Raw genomic sequence first — 15,210 nt, forward strand, 5'->3', positions numbered from 1 at the left:
CTAGAGGTGGGGGTGCCACCCTGCGCTCGGTGTGTGTGGGGTCTATGGGGGGTGGGCACAGGCTGAAACACCTCCTGTTCCCGCTCCCCGGCGGCAGCCTAGCTGGGGTCTGCGCTGCGGCTGGGCGGTGTCCGGACCTCCTTCTGGCCGCACCCTCCCCCCCCCCCCCCCCCCACAGCCCCGAAACTGGCGGCGTCTCTGAGCCCCGGGTTCCCAGGGCGGGTTGGGAAGGGAATGACATGTCTTGATGTGTTTGCGTTGAGACGGCAGCCCACGTCCGTTTTGATAAGCCTAATGTATTCACTTAATAACCGGTTTAAGGGAGCCTCGTGGAGATGCTGAGATTGAGGGAGGGGGGCGGGACTTCGGTCTGTCTAGTCCCCGCTGAAGGGAAAATGGGGGTGGGGTTCCCATTTAGGAGAAATTACTAAATTTCTCCCACAAGGGGCTCCAGGCAGGTGGGGCACTCAGGATTGCACAGCCCACCTGCCTGGGTATCCTCCCCAAGGTGCACTCACCGTGAGCCCGGCACCCCTCCTTGACCCTGAGCTGCTCCTAACTCCCTCCCAGGCCCCAGATGAAGGCGAGAAAACGCTGGCCAGGGCCCCCACCCTGCCCCTGTGGTCCAGCCCAGGCAGACCTGTTTGACAAGTGCTATGGGGCCTGGGTGCTGGCGCAGGGCGTGTGGGCACAGCCCTTTCAGAAACTGCACTGCCCAGTGATCCCACCCACCCCCACCTCTCCCTTGGTCTGTTTCAAGCTCAGACGCATTTCTTTCCCTCCCCTCGGAGGCTCCCCCCAACCCGGCCCCTTGGTCTTTCACAATCCCAGAGATGGGGCAGGGCCCTGCACACTGTTCCTCTGTGCCTGGGTCCAGCTGGCTCTCCAACTCAGCTGGGGTCCTGTCCAGTCCCTGAGCTGTTCTCCCGAACATTGCACAATTGCATGCTCTGTGCCAGCCACAGAGGACTGTGCTGTTCTCCCTCCATGAAGACTCAGGCCCCTCCAGTCCTTCACACCAGGAGATGGGCCAGGCCTCGCCCGGCATCCAGTCCCCCGAGGCCTGGGCTTGGACCTAACAAACGGTTATAATAAATCCAGACAAACTGAGAGGGACATGACCTTTCCGGCAGACGTAGGAAGAAAGCATTCCCATCCTTTATAGCTGTGGGGACTCTGAGGGCCTGGGGTGGCAAGGACACTGGGTGCTGCCCCTCTCCAGACTCCTAGCCCAAGGCAGCCACCCTCTGCCCTTGGCTGACTGACCTGACTGATCTGAGATCTCAGCTTAGAGGTGTCTTTCTCCTCTTGGTTCTCTCCCCAGGAGGGAGTGAAAGACTTCTTTTGAGCTCCCATGGCCTTGCACAGTCGCAGCCCTGAGGAGGTGCCAGGTGCTTCTCCAAGTGGTCTCACCAGCCCAGTGCGCCCCTCTGCCCTTTCCTCTCCATGGGATCAAGTTCATGGGCTGGATTATGGGGTGGGGGGCAGCCTCTTGCCCCATTCTCTCAACAAGAATCTTTTGAGCATTAACCAGTGCTTAAGCCTGTACTTGTAGCTCTAAGATGTGGTCATAAGTCATGGGGCACAGGTCCCCAAGTTATTCTTTCACCCTGAGTTTCTGGGGGTCTTCTCCATTGCCAGTGAGATTCAGCATGGCATGGTGGGTAGGAGCTTTGGCCCTGGGCAGGATGTCTCGCTTCTGATTATGGCTTTGCCACTTCTGCTGTGGGCAAGTGAGGGAACCTCTCTGAGCCTCAAATGTCTCGTCTGCAAAGCAGGAATGGTGCTAATATCTCCTACATGGGGTTCCTGCGAGGAGCAAACGTGACAACAAAGAGAATGCCTCTAGCCAGTGGTCAGCAAACTCATTAGTCAACAGAGCCAAATATCAACAGTACAACGATTGAAATTTCTTTTGAGAGCCAAAGTTTTTAAACTTAAACTATATAGGTAGGTACATTGTTATTAACTTAATTAGGGTACTCCTAAGGCTTAGGAAGAGCCATACTCAAGGGGCCAAGGAGCTGCATGTGGCTCGCGAGCCGCAGTTTGCCGACCACGGCTCTAGCACATCAGAGATGCCCAGACAGTGGGTCAGCATCACTGCCCCAGCTGAGGGGACCCAGGAGCCGGGAGTTGTGACCTTCACATCCAGGCAGTCACAGCTTTGAGCTGCACAAGTGCGAACTAGCGAGCAGAGTGCCTCCACGGAGAAAACTGCACCTCCCTGTTTGTCAGCCTTTCAGCAGCTGAAACTGGGGAGGGCTGGGACAGGGTGTGAACAGCTCTGCTGCTCCTGTCACCCTGGTTCCTAATGACAGGTGTGGGACCTGATGTTCACACCTGAGCTAATGACAGGGTCAGGGCTGACGGTGCAGGTCACCAAGGACTAGGAGGGTCAGGAGGGGATCTGCTCTCATCTTCCTGCTCTGTGGCTGAGTTCAGCCCTGAGCAGCCCTTACTTCCTGGCTGTACAATCTGGGGCGAGCTGCTTGGCCTCTCTGTGTCGCTGTGTTCACCTACAGAATGGGCACAAGCAGAGTGCCTTCCTGGTGATACGGCTAGCACGAGGATCAAATGAAATGGTTTAGGAAAGAGTTAAGAATTATAGGAGGCCTCGATCCATGGCGGCTATAATGAGCATAATTATTGAACAAATGCACTTACTGTGTGCCTGAACTGGTCAGGATACGCACTGCACAGCTCCAGGGGTGCCGTTCCTGGGATGGGGCGTGGGGGGATGTGAAGGAAACATTCACAATCTCCCTGCACTTGATTGATGGAGCTATGCTAATTACAAGTATGGTTACAGGACTGGGTTTCAGTGGGAGGGGAGGGGGCAAGCAAGGGCTTTTGTCCCCAGCAGGACATAGAACTGGGCAGATGTTTTAGCCTAGTGGCTGTAGTGCTCCCTAACTGGTCTGAAGTGAGCACTGTTAGAGACCTCAGAGATCATGGAGGGCTTTCTGGGGAAGGTGTCTAACCTTTTGTGGGGAAGAGTGGAGGGGTGAAGATCCAGCTCCAGAGTTAGACTGAATTCTGCCTGTTTGATTTTGGCAAAGACATTTGACCTTGCTGAGCCTCCATTTTCCCATCTGTAAAATGGGACTAATCTTGCTCTTCCACCCAGACCTGGGTCCCAGCAAGCACCCTGCAGCCTGGCCTGATCTCCTGACATCACAGGTTGCTGCGAGAATGGCTCAGTCCTAATGCTAATGGCGGGAAGGGGGGCGGGGGGGGGGGGGCGGACCTGTGTGGGAGGCAGGGCCCAAGGCTTTGTAGGCTGGTGAAAAGGACATGTAACCTCCCAGAAGCCGGCTGGGGTATCCTGAGCCTCTTGGTGGTTAAGAGCAGATAATTTGATGGCCGGGTGTGAGTTCAAGCCGCTCCTGAGCTGTGTGAGCTTGGGCAGGACACTTAACATCTCTGAGTCTCAGTTTTCTCATCTGTGAAATGGGAGTGATGATAGCAACTCTTTAGCTGGTGAAGTCAAATGTGCGTGATAGGCCCAGCCCCAGGCCTGGCTCAGTGAATGCTCAGTAAACCATAGCAGCCGATGTTAGTAATCACACACGGCTGTTAAGAGTAAGGATCGGACCTAACCGGTTTGGCTCAGTGGATAGAGCGTCGGCCTGCGGACTGAAGGGTCCCGGGTTCGATTCCGGTCAAGGGCATGTACCTTGGTTGCAGGCACGTCCCCAGTGGGAAGTGTGCAGGAGGCAACTGATCGCTGTTTCTCTCTCATCGATGTTTCTGACTCTATTCATCTCCCTTCCTCTCTGTAAAAAATCAATAAAATAAAAACTAAAAAAAAGAGGGGTGGCCTTTGTGCCCAAATGAAATCTGCTAGTTTAAAAAAAAAAAAAAAAAAGGGGGTAAGGATCGGGCTAAGCCCACAGTTACAAGGCAGCTGGTCTCCTTCCAACTGTGGAGGCTGCAGCCTGGGTGGGGCACGGGGTCAGCTGACTCTCATCCCTCCACCCAAACATTCACATGGACCCTCACACCCCCCTTAAGCAGACACATGGAGAGACACACATGCACACACTTATTAGGAACAGCTGGAAAGCCTGAACAATTTGACAGGGAGGCTTTCCCTGTCAGTAAAGCCTGCCTCAGGCCATTTGGGTAATTGGACTGCAGTGATCCGACCAGCCATCTCTCAAGCGCCTACTGTGCGCCTGGCATGGCCGTGGATGTTATTGCATCCCGTCCTAACACTGTGCCTGCCATTAGTGCTGGTGTCCCATTTCACAGAGGGTGACACTGAGGCCAAGAGTAAAGGCATTCACCTTGGGTTCACAGCTGACAATCGCTGATGCTGGGGATTCAGGGGCCCCTGAGTAAGGAAACTAGGTCTCCCCACCAGGACCTGGGGCTGGTGGCAGCTGACCAGGCACTGCCCTGGGCCTGTCATTTGGCTTTTGTATTCGCTGACTCCGCCCAGCAATCTTTTCCTTCTCTGGTCTTTCTCTGGCTTTGCCCTCACTTGCCCAGTCCTTCTCTTGGCAGAGGGAATGAGACCTGATAAATTAGATTAAACCTATAAGGATGGCTGCTACTGATGGCATTTCAGGCATTGTCGGGGGCAATTATCTGGGGACAGGGAGTTTTGGGGGAGGGAGAGGCTTAGCTCAAGTCCTATCACTGAGGCCACGCCCTGAGGAGGGGGAGGGGCATCAGGAGGGCCCTGAGGGTTTGGGGAGAAGCTGCCTTAGAGCATTTCCAAGGTTCCTTGTCAAGAGAGGAGGATCCAGGATTCCCATCTTGCCACTGGCACCTGCATCCTCCCAACCTGCCTGCCCCGGCCTGTCCCAGAGATAGAGCTGGAAGAGGGAAATCGCCTCTGGGCTTTGCTCTCTGCTTTTGGTTGGTCTTCTGTGTGACGGCCTCTGGGCCTGGGCAGGGAGGCCCCTGGTGCTGCTCTCTGTCTGTGCAGCCTGGAGCTGTCTGCAGCGTGAGCCCTGACCTTTCCCCCCACTTCTCCCTGCCTCCAGCGGTAGCAGCCCAGGCTGGGTCACCAGCCCCTCTTGCCTGGGCACTGTAGTAGCCTTTTCATAGTTCCTGCTTCCATCCCAGCACCCTGTCCCTTCTCCCCCTGGCACCCAGGGAGCTCCAGGGAGCTCTTTGTGAGACGCAAGTCTGATCCTGTCCCCCTGTAGCTCTAACCCCTGCCCCAGGCTTCCCTTTGCCCTCAGGCCCTGGGAGCTGCCCTGCACAACATGAACGCGGACCATTTCACCCTCACCTTTCCACACTGTGTCCAGCCAGTGGGCCTTTGCCTTCGCTGTCCCCCTGCCCGGAATGCTCCTCCCACCCATCTTCACTGCCTTGCTTGTCTTCCTCTTCCATGGCTCTTCGCTGTTTCTCGGGAAAGCCCTGCCTAACCTCTCTGCGGGGGCAGACTCGCCTTCTCTATTGCCTCACCGTCTCCTGTGTGACTCTCATCTCAGCAGCCACTGGACTCTGTGGTAGCCAAATGGGGATGAATGTGTGTCTCCCCAGAGGCTGGCTGGTGCAGTCCCTGTGTTGAGCGAATGAATGAGGGTGAGCTAAGATTCTCTCCCGCCTAAAACATCTCACAGGAACAAACACACTGGTTCATGTACACACACACACACACACACACACACACACGAAGAAGATGGGGCTGGGTTTTATCTGTAGACAGAAATTTGAGGGCCAGAGCAGAGTGCCCACTGCCCCCTGCCCCCATCCAGTCACCTCTGTGAGTTTAGCAAACCGATGGCAGCAACAATACAGGGTGAGAAGTTAAGATAGTGGTGGCAAAAGGGCCCTGAGCCAGCTGGTGAGCTTCTGGAGGAGGGGGCATCTCGGAAGAGAAAGCACTGCCTAAACCTGCGATGGCAGTGTGTTGCAAAACTAAAGCAGGTGGTGGAGGCTGCAAAGAGTATGTTGTGTACATTTAAAAAATATATTTTTTTATTGATTTCAGAAAGGAAGTGAGAGATAGAAACATCAATGATGAGAGAGAATCATTGATTGGCTGCCTCCTGCACGCTCCCCACGGGGGATCGAGCCCACAACCCAGGCATATGCCCTTGACCAGAATTGTCCCAGGACCCTTAAGTCCGCAGGCCGACGCTCTATCCACTGAGCCAAACCAGCCAGGGCTGTTGTGTACATTTTAAAAAACATACATGCAGCACAATTCCATACAATGTTTCAAGATGCAGACATAGATATGTATTGAAAATGTGAAACAGGCTTAGGAAGAAAGCAGCAGCTCCAAAATTACCGCCACCCTCAAGGAGGGGCCTAAGGGAGCATGAACAATAGCATTTTCTTTCTTTTTAAACAAAATCTGAAGCACATCTGGAACATCAGCTACATTGTGGTAGGATTCTTTTCAGGACTTTCTGCATGTTCGAGTTAGGTCATGGGTTTTCAAGTTTTTTCAAGTAAGGGGTGGGACGGTCAGGGAGAGCTGGCAGAGGGCACAGCGTGGGCGAGAGCCAGGAGGGGAGCCCAGCATCCTGCATCTCAGTGTCCAGTCAATAGGAAGAGGAAGGATCTGGGGCAGGAGGAGGAAGTGGCCTCAGGATGGTAAGGCGCCCAGGCATGGGGAGCAAGAATGGAGGTCAAGCAGGGAGGTTCTGGATGCGGCGTCCGGGGATGGGGGGGTGAATTTGGAAAGGTGTGAACATACAAGAGTCTCTGAGGTTGAGTCCTAGCTTGGGACAACTGTCCTAACTTATAATTGTTGTCTTTCCTAGACAATGCTACCCTCATCTCTTTTCCAGGCGAGGCTCAGAGTTCCAGTATTCTGCCCAAGGACTCTCAGCTGCGCTGACCTGGGCATTCTGAGCTGGGAGCAGGCAAGCCAGCTGGCAGGGGCCACAGCTGGCCGCTGGTCCTGCCTTTCCTGGACGGAGGGATTTTGTCAGGTCTTGTGAGATAAACGCACACAGTGCAGTGGCTGACCCTGGAAGGCTGCAGAGCTGCAGGAAACAGTCGTGTGCAGAATTCTTTGTTGTCCCAGATGCCTGGGCTCAGATTTCAGACTCGTACCTTTTAAGGTTTTCTCTATCCAGGGTAGGGGGTCTTTGGTTCCAATTGAAGGTTGAGGAAGGATTCTGAGTCTGTGCCACCAAGAGCAGAGAGGGCTCCAGTCCTGTTGTTCCAGAAGAAGAGCTTGACTCTTCCCAACTATGAAATGGGCAACTAACTCCCCATGTTACTGAGGGGGAAGCTGAGGCTGATGGGCAGGGATGGGGGGCAAGGTGGGTAGAGTAGGAAAAACCTGGGTTTGGGAGCCAAGAACCCACCTTCCAGGTCCAGCTGTGTCACTTGTCAGCTGTGCCATGACCCTATTCCTACCCCTCTCTGGGCTTTGTTCTTTTTTTAAAAAAATCCTCATCTGAAGATATGTGTTTTTTAAAATATATATTTTTTATTGATTTCAGAGAGGAAGGGAGAGGGAGAGAGAGATAGAAACATCAATGATGAGAGAGAATCATTGATTGGCTGCCTTCTGCATGCGCCTACTGGGGATCGAGCCCGCAAGCTGGGCATGTGCCCTTGACAGGGAATCGAACCCAGGACCCTTCAGTCCAAAGGCCAACGCTCTTCCACTGAGCCAAACTGGCCAGGGCTGAAGATATGTTTTTATTGATTTTAGAGAGAGGAAAGGAAAGAGAGAAACATCAATAAGTTGCCTCCTGTACACACCCCAACAGGGGCTCAAACCCATGGGCTAGGTATGTGCCCTGATTGGGAATCAAACCCGCAACCTTTTGGTGTACAGGATGATGCCCCAACCCGCTGAGCCACTGGCCAGGGATGGCTTTTGTTCTTCATCACTGGAGTACATGCTTCATGAAGGCAGGGACTTTGCATGCTGTGTAGTACGTAGCACATGGTAGGTGCTCAGTGAACAGTGGTGGAAGGTCTGTTTTGAATTGGGGAATTGGTGGTATGTGGGATTGTGGGGAGGACTGGAGATGATGTGTGTAAAGCGTCAAGCACACAGTAGCTGCTTAATAAATGGAGACCCGTACTCCTTGTCCAGTGGTCTTAAATCAGGAATGCTATCCAGGGGGTGCCGAGATCAGCTTGAGCTCTATTTAAACCTTGCAAAAATCTTCAAGACGTGCCCTGGTGTTACAAAGAACAGCTTGAATTTCTGTGTGTGTCTGTAACAAGAGTCCAAAACATATGCCTGTCACAGCCAGAGGTGGTGAGGCCTTCCCTACGCAGAAGCAGACTAGGCCATGAAGCAGCCATAGTTACTACACCAACAACCCTCTCAACCTTACTTCCCCAGGACTAATAGCTGGGTGTGGAGAAATGGCTGCCTCATTACCATAGAAGTTTCTGGTATAAGGAGAGTATCAGTCAGTTGACCAATCAATCTGGTACAAGACTTTCTTCCTGTAGAGATCGAGGACTCTTCCTCAGTCTGCTCCCTCTAGTCCTGTAACACATTGCTGTGGGTTGTTTTCTCATTCCCACCCTGGTTGCACATTAGAATCATCTGAGGAGCTTTAAAAAGCAATGGCCAGGCCCTGTTGAAGACCAATTGAGTCAGAACCTCTATGGTCACACCCAGACTTCAGTCTTGAAAAAAAAAAAAAAAGATTACAGAGAGGAAGGAAGAGGTAGAGGGAGGTAGAAGCATCAATAATGAGAGAAAATGATTGAGCTGCTGCCTCCTGCACACTGCACACTGGGGATGGAGCCCAAAACCCAGGCATATGCCCTGGGAATTGAACTGTGACCTGTTGATTCACAGGTCGATGCTTAGCCACTGAGCCACACCAGCCAGGCAAGATTTCAGTCTTTTGATGTGCAGCCAGAGGTGTGAACCACATATTTACATTCATTGCCTTGCTCCATCTTGTATTAGAGTTATGTACACTTTGCTTTCTCCTTTCAGTAGCAGTTTCCCAGTCTGTCTCACACTGTTCTTGTATTCTCAATCATCCCGTAACATTTTGTTTCAGGTATATGTCATAAAATGGCCCAGAGCTGGCTTTTGTTTTATTTCTATATTCTCATCTGAGAGTCTTTATCTTTTAACTGACAAGTTTAACTCATTTATGTTTATTGTAATGACTGATGTGTTTGGAACTACTCCTGCCATATTGATTTGTATTCCTTCTTATTGTTTTCTCTGTGTTTTTCCCCTGTATTTTAGTGGATTGAGTTATATTTTCACAATTAAAATTAGGATATAAGGCCTGAATGGACAGAACAAATGAAAATACCCCGGCCCAGGGGATCTGAATCTTTGTAATTATAGTTATTGAGGTGCTTTTCTTAATCCTACCTATGAGCTATAAACCTTTGGACAATAAGGACTTACTCATTTTTTAGGGAGCCCTTCTGTAACCCTTAATTCCAGGCCTTGCCTATGCATGGGACTCGATAAAAAGGTGTTAAATTGAGCATTTTATAGCATGTCTTCAATAACTCCCGTCTGCAGGGGCTTGGTAATGCAGATGGGCCTGTCCCAGGGCCTGTAAGAAGGGCAGAGGTATGAGAGAGAGTTGGCAGGTGAGGGTGAAAATTTATTCAGCAAAAATTGAGTATTTAAAAATATTGTCTATGTAAAACCAGCTGGGGTGGCAGCAGTTACCAGCATAGAAACGAACTCTGTGGCCCCAGGCAAGCCGCCCCTCCTTCCTAAGCTCAGATTCTTCATCTGCAGTAAGAGCAATAACAGTACCGTTGGGCTGTTATGAGGATCAAAGCGTGAACCTGTGTCAAGCACCAGGTAGGGTGTGGCCCGGGGAGGTGTTCCTTTCGTGCTTTCCGCCCCCCTCCCCAGCCAAAAGGCCTGCTTGGAGGGACAGGCTGAGAGCCCCTCGTGGTGTCTTCTTAGGAAAGTGACTCATCTCCTAAAGTCATCCAACTACTGGTGTTAATTGTACTGATGAAGATGTCAACAAGATGGGAATCACCGTGTCTCCCCTGGGTGGTGAACACCTTGCTGCATCGTCCTATCGCCTCTCTCCCCGATGTCTCCCTCTTTGTTTGTGGATCTGTATTGATGTTCCCGTGTTCTGAGGAGGTGAATCTGGGGCTTGTAAAAATTCTGGCACCATTACTTCCCAGCTCTGTGACCTTGGGCAAGTTTCTTAACCCCTCCGAGCCTCAGTTATCTTCATCTGGGAAATGGGGAGACAGGAGTTGTTAACTGCTATAAAATGTCTGCTCAATTCAACACCTATTTATTGAGCCCCAAGCCTATTCAGGGCTTTGAATTAAGGGCTACAGAAGCCCCCCCAAAGATGAATAAGTCCTATTGTCCAGAAGTTATAGTCTAACTAGAGGCCAGGTGCACAACATTTGTGCACTGTGTGTGTGTGTGTGTGTGTGTGTGTATGTGTAGGTGGGGGGGGGGGGGGTCCCTTACACAACCGGCACCCTCTCACAGTCCAGGCCCCTGGTGGGGGATGCCCGCCTGCCAGCTTAGGCCCGCTTGGACATTACCATCCCTCCCACCCCCCAGGGGTCTGAGCCTCTCCCGCCACCGCTGCTGCACTTGCCAGCTGTGAGTAGGCTTTTGGCTGAGCTGTGCTCCCCCTGTGGGAGTGCACTGACCACCAGGGGGCAGCTCCTGCATCGAGCGTCTGCCCCCTGGTGGTCAGTGCACATCATAGCGACTGGTCATTCCACCATTCAGTTGATTTGCATATTACCCTTTTATTATATAGGCTAGGCAGGATTAAGAGGATTAAGAAAGTGCCTCAGTGACTATGAGGATGCCTACCTCCTCGGGCTGTAATTTCAATGGGCAATGCATGAAAGGGCTGAGCAGGCGATAGGCACCTAGTAGGTGCTCTTATTGTTTAGTTATTCATACTCACCAGTCGTTTCCTGAGTGCCTGCTGTGTGGGCCTTTGTGTCAGGGACAGGACAATGTCCAGGAGTGACAAGCCTTCGCTCTCTCAGCCAGGTAGTGTTTAAAGAAGGTGGAGACTGGGGCCACCCAGCACCCTAGGTGAGCTCCCACCAGTTCTGGAGGTTTCTAGGGAGGCGCTCAGGCCTTGACTGGCCCTGGGGGCAAGCAGGACCCACCCAGAAGAAGGTGACAGCAGCAGGAGGCCAGGACCCTTCTATGGCTCTGGGAGGAGCAAGGTTGGTTCCCGGGAGAGGTGTGCACCCCTTTACATTCCAGACATTCCATGGCGGGTGCCTCCTGCTCCTGCCTGCTCCTGCGCACACCCACTGAGGCACAATTAACCTGGACAGGGAGGAGCTGGAGACGTGTTCACGGGCTGGAACATGGGGACTGACTCAGGCCTGGAAGTTGAGGTGGCTTTGGCCAGGGAGGGAGAGCTGTCCCCCTGAAACATGCCCTTTCCCCTCCAGTGTCACCCCTACACACGGAAAGCTGAGTTGTGACCCGATGGGGTACAGAACATTCTGGGCAGGAAGGAACAGCTGGAGTGGTCACGGGGTGTGACCTGTTCCCTGGAGTGGCGGTTCAGGAAAGGGGCCGTTCTCCCAGCTGGAGGAGGGATGGCTGGGCAGCCAGCCAGGTGCCCCAGTTCTGCCCATGGCCTGTGGGTAAGGATACGACAGCTCTGGGGGCCTGGAAAAGGGTGTTGGGCTGCGTTCTGCATGCCCAGGCACACCACACCCAGGCACCATGCTCTGTTGGGCAAAGTGGGAGCCTTGCAGCTTGTTTTGAAGCCAGGCAGCCAGGGATACATGTCTGGCCCTGGGCAGGTGTCTGGCCAGCCTGTGTGGGTCTGGTGGGAGAGTGGCAGGGAGCAAAGGGAATGGCTATTTATTCTGCATCTCTAGGTACCAGGCACCAAGCGAGGCAGAGAGGTGCTCTGACCATCTGTCAGCCTCTTTAGGGCAAGACAGACAGTCGCTGTGGGCTTAGAGAAAAGTGGTCCAGAGGCCTCAGAATTACCCAAGCCGTGCCATCTGTACAGTATAACCGCTAGCCGCGTGAGATGTGCTTAGAACATAGTAGATGGGCTGCACATGGGAACTACATGCCAGGCTTGAAGGACTTAGTGTGAAAAGAGCAGTCTAAACTCTCTCAATAATAGTGTCCTATTGGCTACCCGTCAATATAATATTTAGATATGTTAGGTTGAATGAAATATCTTTACAAAAGGTAAGTGTCTCTGTTTCTTTTGACTTTTCCATGTGGCTGCTGGAAAGCTATGCTACAAATGTGGCTCATTCAGTTCCTTTGGACAGTGGTGGCCTTGAACTCAAAGTGACATAGTAACCCCCCCCCCCCCCCCCCATATGTTTCCCACCTATTGAATGTGTCTTCCTGTTTGCTACTTGGCCAGCTGATGCCATAATCCCATTGTATGGATGAGGAAACGAAGGCCAATGAAACCACACACATTGTTACTCCAAACGCCGGCAGAAGTTCATTTGACTGTTGCTGGGACAAGCTCTGTACTGGACCCTGTGGACATGGCAGTGAACAAAATAGACAAAAGCCCCAGCAACTAGCCTTTGTGATGTAGCAGCCATGTCCTCAGTGCTTTACACGGACCAGCTCCTTGAATTATCTCAACCCTCTGCAGTGGGATCGATTCTTTTTAAAAAACTTTTTTTAAAAACATATCTTATTGATTTTAGAGAGGAAAGGAATGAGGGAGAGAGAAACATCAATGATGAGAGAGAATCATTGATTGGCTGCCTCCTGCACGCCCCCCACTGGGGATCGAGCCCGCAACCCAGGCATGTGCCCTTGGCCGGAATCAAACCCGGGACCCCTCAGTCCACAGGCCGACAGTCTATCCATTGAGCCAAACCAGCTAGGGCATGGGATCGATTCTTATTCCTGGTTCACAGATGATTAAACTGAGGCACAGAGAGGCTAAGGAACCTGCTCGAGCCCACACCCCGGTTGGAGTGGCACCACAGTCTGCATTCCTTCCCCATGCCAGCTGACTCAGCCCTCCTCCCTGCAGGCAGGACAGAGAGAACGGGCCAGTTGGTTCAGCGAGAGCTGAAGGCAGCCAGCAAGGGGGGCTCTGCTGTGGATTGGAGGGTTGGCCATTCATGGTGTTCTTGGAGGGCCGGGGTCTCTCCTGGGGGCAGGTGACTGGAAAGCAGGTCCTTCTGGGAGCTGTAGGGTCCAGGGAGGAGGTGGAAAGACCAAGTGGGGCAGTTGGACTTGCGGTCAGGAGACTCTCGGCCGGGGTGGTCCTGGAGGTAACCCATGAACAGAGACCCACAGAGGGCATGGCAAGTGAGGCCAGGCACAGGGACAAGGGCCGGGGCAAGAGCGGCTGGTTCTGGGGCCTTGGGGGCCTGGGCAGGGGTGTAAGCTCTATTCTGAGAGCGCTGAGGAGCACTGGCCAGTCTGAAGCCGGACAGCGGTGCGTGCCTGGTTGCATTGTTGAAAGATCTCTCTGGCAAATGTGCTGAAGTTGGCTCCGGGAGGCAAGAGTCGGGGTGCAGGGAGGTGGTTGGGGTGGCCGTTGGGTCCAGCTGAGAGGCGGCGACCTTGATCAGGCGGAAGCCATGGGGCAGAGGGAGGACAGAAGCACTGAAGGCTGTTACCAGGTGGAGCCAGCGGAGGAAGAAATGGGGATCAGGGCGGTTCTTGGGGTTCTGCCTGAACAACTGGGTAGACGGGCCTTCCCCACCCTCCCTTCTGTGGTTCCCTCCTGCAGACAGGGGAGTGTTCTCAGAGCTGCAGAAACACCCTGCACCCCTCTAGTCTCCGAACCTGTAGAGGCGATCCTTAGCCCAAACTCAAGACGGGTCAGCCAGGCCAGGCCTGGGATCTGCGTCCTCCCAGCAGCCTCATCACCCACATTTGTGCACCAGCCTCTCCTTGCAGAGCTTGGAGGAGGAGACGTTTCCAAATGTTGAGGTTCCTTGTGAATTCTCCACGCCCGGGTGAGGCAGCATTGATGAGCCAGAACCAGAGCGTGTCTGGGCTTGCATGCACACCGGTGTGAATGGCGTGGGTAGCCTGGGGTCTTTCGCTCCTCGCTGCCAGTGGGTTCTGGGATTGGCCTCGACTGCTGGCTTTTATCAGCTCCTTAAAAGGAGCCCAAATCCCTGGTGGAAGCAGAGAGCCTGGGCTCCCTCCACGGTAGCACTTTATATCTATTCTCTCAATTAACCCCCACCCCAGCTCTGTGGTGTGCGTACTGCCATGAGCCCCATCGACAAATAGGGAACCTGAGGTTCAGAGAGGCCAGGTAATTTACAGCTTAAAAGGACTGAGCCAGGATGTAAATCCAGGATATCTGCCTTCACCCCCAGGTTGTAACTATCTACAGCTGTACTGCAGGAAAGGGTGAGGGCGTCGCACGGAACCAAGGCAAGGGGCGACTAGGGTCCCTCGAGACACCTCGGTTCTTTCTTTGCCCGTGTGAAGCATCCACAGCGACCTCGGGTGCCACCTCTTTCCCCGTATTCTTTTATTAAAATATATTTTTGTTGATTTCAGAGAGGAAGAGAGAGGGGGAGAGAGATAGAAACGTCAATGATGAGGGAGAATCATTGATCGGCTGCCTCCTGCACGCCCCCAACTGGGGATTGAGCCTGCAACCTGGGCATGTGCCCCTGACCGGAATCGAATCCGGGACTCTTCAGTCCGCAGGCCCGCACTCTATCCACTGAGCCACACCAGCCAGGGCCCCGTGTACTCGATGGCTCAATGACTGGACCATGGGCCATCCTGGGCCACAGCGGGTATCACATGGCCCTGGGTTCTAATCCCAGCTCCCCACTTTGCAACTGACCTCTTCGGCTGTGAGTGGCCACCTGCAAAGCAGGTCGGACTGTGGTTATTGAATTTCTAACTCGCAAGAACGGAGCCGGCGTACCTGATGCCTGTGAGGCTCCGGGCCCTCTCCCCACAGCCCCAGTACATCCTGGGACACAAAGAGGTACCTGTTCTGGGCTGATGCCTGTGGGCTCAGGCCCAACAACCTTGTTTGTGCCTGAGTGTGTCCTCAAACCCATCCCTGACCGGCCTGCACCCCGTTTCTCCCTTCTTGTGCCTGGAGTCTCATATGCAGACCAGGCCTAAGAAACAGGGCTGCTTGCCACACCTCGGACAAGACCTGGGCCTGGACTCACACCAGACTCCGGCTTCCTCAGCCTGGGAGAGGAGAACCAGGGCTGATTCCCTGGAGAAACGGCCCCAGTCTGCTCTGTGAGGACCTCACCTGGTTGTGAACCCACCTGCAGCCCTTGACCGCAGCCTGGGCCGGGCTGAGGGGGCCATTTCTGGCGACA

At 53.4% G+C, this 15,210-nt stretch overlaps 1 protein-coding gene across 1 annotated transcript in view; it reads left to right on the top strand.

The window, feature by feature from the left end:
• Positions 1–15,210, top strand: part of PPL (periplakin) — a 47,168-nt gene that overhangs the window by 586 nt on the left and 31,372 nt on the right. The window lies entirely within an intron of this gene.

The sequence above is a fragment of the Myotis nattereri genome (genome assembly GCF_964212035.1).
Source record: "Myotis nattereri genome assembly, chromosome: 4".
In the NCBI taxonomy this organism is placed as follows: Eukaryota; Metazoa; Chordata; class Mammalia; order Chiroptera; family Vespertilionidae; genus Myotis; species Myotis nattereri.